Genomic DNA, 7,422 nt, shown 5'->3' on the forward strand with positions numbered 1-7,422 from the left:
AGACATTAATCCAGAGTTCAGTTTCATATGTCTGATATTGTTTGTTAAATCTGGTGACACAAACACAGTCAAAAATTCATTGCTAGCGTGACATGTGGTCCTTTTTTGTCTTTGACCAATGATATGCTGGTTACTTGGACCAGTTTAGTATTTCCTGTCACAGAGGAATGTTAAATCCAAAAGACAAAACTGAAAAAAATATGTTAATTGCAAACATGTTTTGCTTAGTCAAATGATTGAAATCACTTGGAAACTGTCACCTTAAAACCTCATTGTAAATATCATCACAAACAGATGTTTTCCACACAGTTAACAAAGCTCCACCACATCTGATAACTGCATATAAATGTAAAAGAAAAAATAAAAAGAAAAAATAAAACAATTAACACAAGGGAAGACTTTTGATTTAATAACTAAGCTTAAAATAAGTGTTACCTTTGAATATTTGTGGGAAAATCTGATGCTACCCAAGAATACAAAGCCACACTGGAAACGATAACAGGCTTGCAGCCCTCTGTCTTCCTGGAGTGAGGTGCCTGATCAGTAGCAGTGAGTTGACAGAAGTCGGTGTCTGTAAGGGTGGCCAAGCACTGATACTCTGTCCACTTGCGTAGAGTCTAAGAAGCTGGAATGCAGGCACACTGTACGAGCTTGTTCTAAAAAAATACAGAAAAAGGAACATTTTATTTGTGTTAACTAGAAATAAGTTATAAAATGAACAATGTTGAAATACCTTATAGGTGCTGCAGGCCACATAACCAGAATCCAGAGCAATCTCACACTCACATGATGGTGAGGAAAGACATGAGCTCTGCAATGAGGTTTGAATGTTTCAGTTGGGACAGTGAAGAACTCAGAAGACAGCAATACCTGCACAGAGAGACAGAGTAGAAAAAGCATAGATTTGTAATCCATAATGTGAATTAAAACTCAAAAAGTGTTAACAAGTATAATCATTTGAGTGTGTAATTCTTTATGCAATAAACAGGATTTAAATTAATTAAATGAATTAAAAGCACTGACATTTTTTTAATCAAAGATAAAGAATCATACCTCTCTCTGCTCTGAGGATCACTGAGCATCTCTGACAGGAAATACAGTTTCCTCAGTATGAGTCATCATTGATGGTCTCAGAGGTGTGTAGTGTGGCAGCATGGTGATGGTCTCCAGATCAGGCAGGAGGTCAGGTGATGGGTGTGTCATCTTCTCCACTGAAGACACACTGGTATGGCAGTTCATAACACAGCAGTCTCCTTGTGGCATGTAGTTATCTGTGCAGTCCAGCACTGATGGATCAGGTTTGGCTCAGCAGTTCATGAAGATGGTGTTAAGATGTTGTTGTTTCAGCTGAGGATGGTGAAGTTCGAAGGTTTTCCCACAAAGGAGACAGGACTGTGTGTGCCCTGTCTGAAAAAATACATCTACAAAACATAAAGTGCTTTTAACACCACCAACCCACCCTCCCCACCCACCCATCTCAGCCCCCAAGTGTCTATGTAATGCTGGTATGGGGTGTCAGTTACTAAATCTAATTAGTGCGTCAGAAAGCGGGGGCTACACCTAAAGCCCCCGCTTTCTGATGTCTTTGTTAATTAGCAGCTTTTCCAGCTGCTCAGAGAATTCTGACTTGGCCTTTATCCACCCAAACCCAAACCCACCCGGATAAAGGCCAAGTCAGAAAATGGATGCAGAAACTTTCCATGTACTTCTAAATCAGTTTTTATACATATTCTGTAAGCTATAAAAATGTTTTTCTCTACATAATGAATCATTATAGACATCTCTGGTAGCCTAAAGATAGTTTAAAACTTTTAACATTTTTACCTGTAAAACATGATAAGCAAAACCTCATTCATCCCAAAAACATTGATTCTACAAAATTTACTATAATCAAGAAAATATAATTGTCTGTTATTATTCATGTGACCCATAATAAATACCTGCATTTATCTGGGATTTATTTACTATTTCCTATTTGAAAGCCCTTTGAGGGGAAGCTCTCGTTTGTTGAGCTACATACGTCACAGTAAAAAAGTATCAAAAAGGAGATGACAATTAACATCCATGAAAAAATGCATTAGTAGATTTAGTCATTTAAAACATGAGAATAAAAAATAAATTATGTCCGTTTAATACTTTTTGCAGCATATTCAGATCTGAGCTGCATGATAACAGAAAGCAGATCTCCCGGCTCTGCATGAAGTACAGCCATGATTTGGTGAAATGATTAATAACATTGCAATAAGAAAGGGTCTTCTTACAGACAGAGTAGGGAAGACAATATGAAGAAATATAATTATTCAATGAAAAATCTTTTTCATGCTCTACAAAAATAAACTCTGTAACAAACATGATCTGTAATTGTTTCAAAACTCACCAGACGACTTCATGATTGGCTGGAGGACAGGACACAAAACACAGGGTTGTGGTAACTGTAATATGTTCTCAGGACACCTGAATAGAGACTTTTCTGTGGCTGAGAAACAAAATGAGGTCAAGCAGGGTGTTCTTGTCTGTAGTGGCAGAAGTGATCAGCTGTGAATACCCTCTCGACTGAAACTGCTCCAGAATCTGTTTCCTTCCACTCTGTAACTGGTTCTCATTAAAATCTCCACACACAATTATTGGGTGACAGTCCATTATTTCAAGTGAATCTAAAAGACTTACCAGGTTTTGCATGAATGGTGTCAAACTGTAGTCAGGAGGTCTGTACACAACCGCAATGAGCGCAGGGAATGGAGCCTGAACCTTTAACACTAAGAACTCAAGATCAGTGACATTATGCAGATACTGTTTTACCTGAACCTGAAAATGATTCCTCAAATACACAACAACTCCACCACCACTTCTGCTGGCCATGTGAGGAAAGTTTGTGTAGGACACATGTCTGTTGCGTTTGAACATGGTGTAGCCGTCCAAATGAAGACTGTCTGCAACAAAGGAGCCTTGGAGGTGAGACTCTGTGAGACACAAAACATCTGCTAAACACATTTCATGATGACTCTTGATGTCACTGATGTGAGATGGCAAACCCTCCGTATTGTGATGGATCAGTGTAAGAGTGTCAGGTCTGCTGGCTGTTTCTCTGACCTGAAGAAGAGGCATCATTTCTTCAACATTGGCTTGTCTCATGGTTTGGAGCGCTGCAGTTACCTCGGGATTGGCATAAATCTTGTTCTCATCCAAGTCCTGCAAATAGAGTCCACTGAGAGACGTCACCCTGCTGAGAGCAACATAAGCCATACCTGGTTCAAAAATGTTCCTCATTGAAACTACAGCTGTCTGTGTTGTAAGACCCTGAGTTTTGTGAATTGTGCAGGCGAATGCTAGCTTTACAGGAAACTGTCTGCGTACCGCTCCTTTAAACTTCAGACTCTCCTCTGCTCTCTCAATGTAAACCAGATCATCAGATGCTGCATTAGCACTGCGGTTGTGTCTCATAGGCTGCCGGTTGTCCATTCTGAGCCCCAGTTTAATTATTTGTCCATCATTTTCAGATCTCACCACCTTTATCAGTATACCAAAAGCACCATTGACTAAACCGTTTAGTGTGTCCAAGTTTCTGGTCAGCATCACTCGGCTCCTTCAGCAACATTCAGGGTGTCGGGTAAATCATTTTGCCCACCTGTAAATGGTTTGTCTCTTCGTGCCATTCTGCCTGTACGTTTATCCTTCTGGAAATCGTCTGCATTGATGATTATAATGTTTGAATGAAGCTTCTTGAGCGTATCTGTGTTGTGGGATTCAACATTCTTGTTGGTGGCATAAATGTGTAAGACCTCAGTTGGACATTCTTCTGGTGCAGTCACAGCCTGTGACAACAAATCTCTGTCGCACTGAGAAAGCTCATCTGTCTTTTCTTTGATTCTAATCCTGTTCAGCATCTCTGCAAAGGCCACATCATCTTTCTGACGCATGATCTCTGTTAGAGTGATCATCTGAAAATGTTCCTGCCATAGGTCAATCTGTTCTGGATCATAAACACAGAGAGCTTAGACTGTCGCACTGGTGGCAGCTGGTAAAAATCTCCAACAGCTAAAACTGACATTCCACCAAAAGGTCTCTGAGTGCCTTTGATTTGTTTCAGTCTTGCATCCACATAAGCAAAAAGGGGTTTTGAAACCATTGAAATCTCATCAATAACAATAATTTCAGCATTCATAAGCTCAGATCTGACTTCATCCAGTTGGTTACCAAGTCCTTGAATGGGTGGTTTCAGACTCCTGGGTAGTTTGAGTAGGGAATGTAATGTAGAGCCATTGATAGAAAAAGCTGCTGTCCCGTAAATGACGTCAGTAAAACAGTTGGATTTGATATGTCAGCTTCTTCTGCATTAGCAGGGAGTCTGCTCAGGATCTTTGATGCTTCAGAGTGAATACATTTAATCAGATGTGACTTTCCAGTTCCTGCACCACCGTTGATATAGAAGAAAAATGGATCTGGGTTTAAACCACAAACTCGCTGAATACACCAGTCTCTTATAGCATAGAACACGCAGGCCTGCTTCTGGTTCAGATTCTGATACATTACACGTACCACGGCTGGATCGACTGCAGGTTGTTCTCTGATGGCTTTGATCTCTGTTACAGCATCAGACTGACGACTGTAGTCGGGGACATTCTCCTGTTCGTTCTCATCATCAGAATGTCTCTCAGGAAGATTCTCATCACATTGCAACCTCACAACTTCAGATTCAGGAGCAAGATTACACCATTCATCGATCACAACATCCCTATTCTGTTCAAACTCTTCCAGTGCACTCTCAATATCCTCAGAGTTCTTCTCATACTTGTCTTTATTTCTCTTCACAACCCTTTTCACAGACTCACTGTGGTCTGAACATGGAAGTCGTACAAAACCGAGTTGTAGAAGGACTGATAGGTTTGGAACCCTCGTGGTTTCAGTTCCTGCTCTGATCTGTGTGGAAGGTAAAGTCTCAACAGTCGTCCATAATATTGCTCAGGATCGTTTTCCTGTGAACAGTGGTAATACCTGATTATAGCTGGTTTATCATTCTTTCGCCTTAGTACAAATCCAAGCTGGTTAAGAAGAGGAAGCACATCTTTTCCTTCATTTGGACCACTCACCAACCGGCACAAGGCAGCAAAATCAGCCAGTGACATTTCCTCATATTCTGGTGTCTCAGGTCTTGATTTGTATTTATCACTCAAACTTGTCATCCAAATATTACAACTGTCATGTGTTGTGGATTCCAGGTAGCTCATCGGGCGACTCATTTTTACTGGGTTATCATCTGTTGGTACAAATACAACACTGCGGGAACATTTTTTCATTTTTAGGCCACAGACTCGAGTCACACACTCCTGTGCGCTGATTTCTCTCTTTTTGAGTAAGCCTGCATCACAGCTCTCATTTCATCACATTCATTGACCGTGTTCTTATCAGAGTTGTCAATAACTGTCTTCAGGTATTCAGAGAGGCCAGATTCTTTCTTCGTTATATATTTACAGAGGTATTCTATACATGAATAGGCATTCAATATTAACGAGACATCTAAATTAGAGTTCCAGGCTTCAAGCAGGTGTGGGTTGTAATTGTTGATCCAACAGTCCTTTGGGTCACGTTTCAGAATAAGAGCTGTTTTCTTGTTTATGTCTTGGAGGCATTGCTCATACTCATTCATTGTCAAGTTGCATCGTGACAGAATCTGCTCTATGGTGAGAGAAGCAGCTTCAGGTTCCTTCAGCAGGGTCAACAAAGGTCTGAGTTTTGGCTTTTGCAGCTTCAGTGTCTGAATCCTCATCCTGTCTCACAATCATTGTTCTTGTGGCTGGTGTTTTGGAAACCCAAATCTACAACCAGAGTTTACACTCTTAAAGCATGTTTTTGTGTGGTTTTTGCTGTGCTTTTGTAGTTCAGCGACTTTTTTGTGCAGTTCAGGTTGTTTTCTGGATCAGGGAGTTGAGCTGAGATGTATCTGTCCACAAAGTCACAGACAGTTTGGTCATCATCCACATCTACTACTACTTTTCTCGAATCCACAGCAACATGTGTATATGCGGACTACCTCTGTGCTGGAACTCAACTCTGTAAAAGTAATCAATGATTTCACCAAGGGGCTGTGCAGGAGAAAAAGCAAATCTCTGAACAAAGCTCAACACGCTTATCAAACATTCGCATGGTGGTTACTGGATTTGATCTTAGAATTTCACACTTTCTGACCAGTCCAGGGCTTCAAAATCAACCTCTTCACCTGTTGTCTCTTTATAGCTTGAATCACTTCAGGCCATCTCATCTCAGCAGCAGAGAAAGTGACAAAGAACTGAGGTGTTCCTATTTGACGGACCATACTGAATAGATCTTTGGTGGTTTTCTGCCAGTAAGCTGGAGTTCCTCTGAGTGGCTGCATAAATCTGATTGCATCTTTATTTCTTACCAGCTTCTCTACTTCTGTCTTACTTTGTAACATTCCTGATGTGATTTTGCGTCCATCTTTGGTCATAGTTTTACCTTTCCTTAGCTGTATTGTCATGCTGGAATTAGCCAGGTGTATTTCAGTGACAAACTGTGAGAAAACAGGTAATTTGTGTCTTTAGCAAATCTTGCATCAATGTTGAAAAGCCTTGACTTGAAGTAAGCACTTGGTGTGAGTTTAAGACATCTTTTTCATCCAGTGTATTCTGACCAGTAGGAAACTGCACAGGAAATGCCATGGCTTCCAATGAGGAGTTCTGAAGAAGCTAACAGGATTGTTTCTTTCTGCAGGCGCCACACAATATGTGTTATCACTGAAACAGAGAATCTCTTCTGAAATGTCTACAGGCTGCAGACAACTTTCTAGAGCAAAACCTCCATTGTTCAAATCACTTTCTGGTTCCTCTGGATTGATTCCTCTGGTTGTTCATCACAGGATTGCATATTAATATCTTGTTCACTTTCAGACTCACTTTCGCACAAAAGGGCATCTTTTCATAGTTGTCAATTTCCATTAAATCTGCTTCATTATAATCATCACTTGCCATGCTGGCTTCATCACTGCTGTCATCATCAGGTAACGTTGGATCACAAAGCAATGCATCATCTCTGATAACAATATCTGTGTACTGTGGATGAATCTGTTTCAGTTTACGCAGGGCTGGATCAGTTTAGACCAGGTGACAGTCTGGAACAGCTGATGGCCTTTGTAGCACAGTCGTCTTTTCAGCTTGATCCTCATTATCTGCGATTGGTTTCTGGCCTCGGTAAACAGTCAACTGTTTGTTGGACTTCAGATGGTACACACACCACATTACCACGTATGAGTCTTTGTCTGCCCTTTGGAAGTGGAATAATCTTGCAAATGGATGCATTTGGCAATCAGATGTCTCTCCAGAATGTTGAGATCACACAGTTCAGCTGGAATATCCTGCAGTTCTAAACCATTGACAGCAGCAAGCCTTGGCATGCGTCCACTTTTGAGGG

General features: G+C 40.8%; 1 long non-coding RNA gene across 1 annotated transcript; it reads right to left on the reverse strand.

Annotated features, from left to right (window-relative positions):
* Nucleotides 1-472: 472 nt before the first annotated feature.
* LOC109203043 (uncharacterized) lies at nucleotides 473-1,110 on the reverse strand. Its single transcript, XR_002063008.1, has 3 exons — nucleotides 1,054-1,110; nucleotides 734-870; nucleotides 473-656 (listed from the first exon to the last, which is right to left on the reverse strand). It is a non-coding gene; the product is annotated as an uncharacterized LOC109203043 (long non-coding RNA).
* Nucleotides 1,111-7,422: the final 6,312 nt, after the last annotated feature.

The sequence above is a fragment of the Oreochromis niloticus genome, linkage group LG7 (genome assembly GCF_001858045.2).
Source record: "Oreochromis niloticus isolate F11D_XX linkage group LG7, O_niloticus_UMD_NMBU, whole genome shotgun sequence".
NCBI lineage: Eukaryota > Metazoa > Chordata > Actinopteri > Cichliformes > Cichlidae > Oreochromis > Oreochromis niloticus.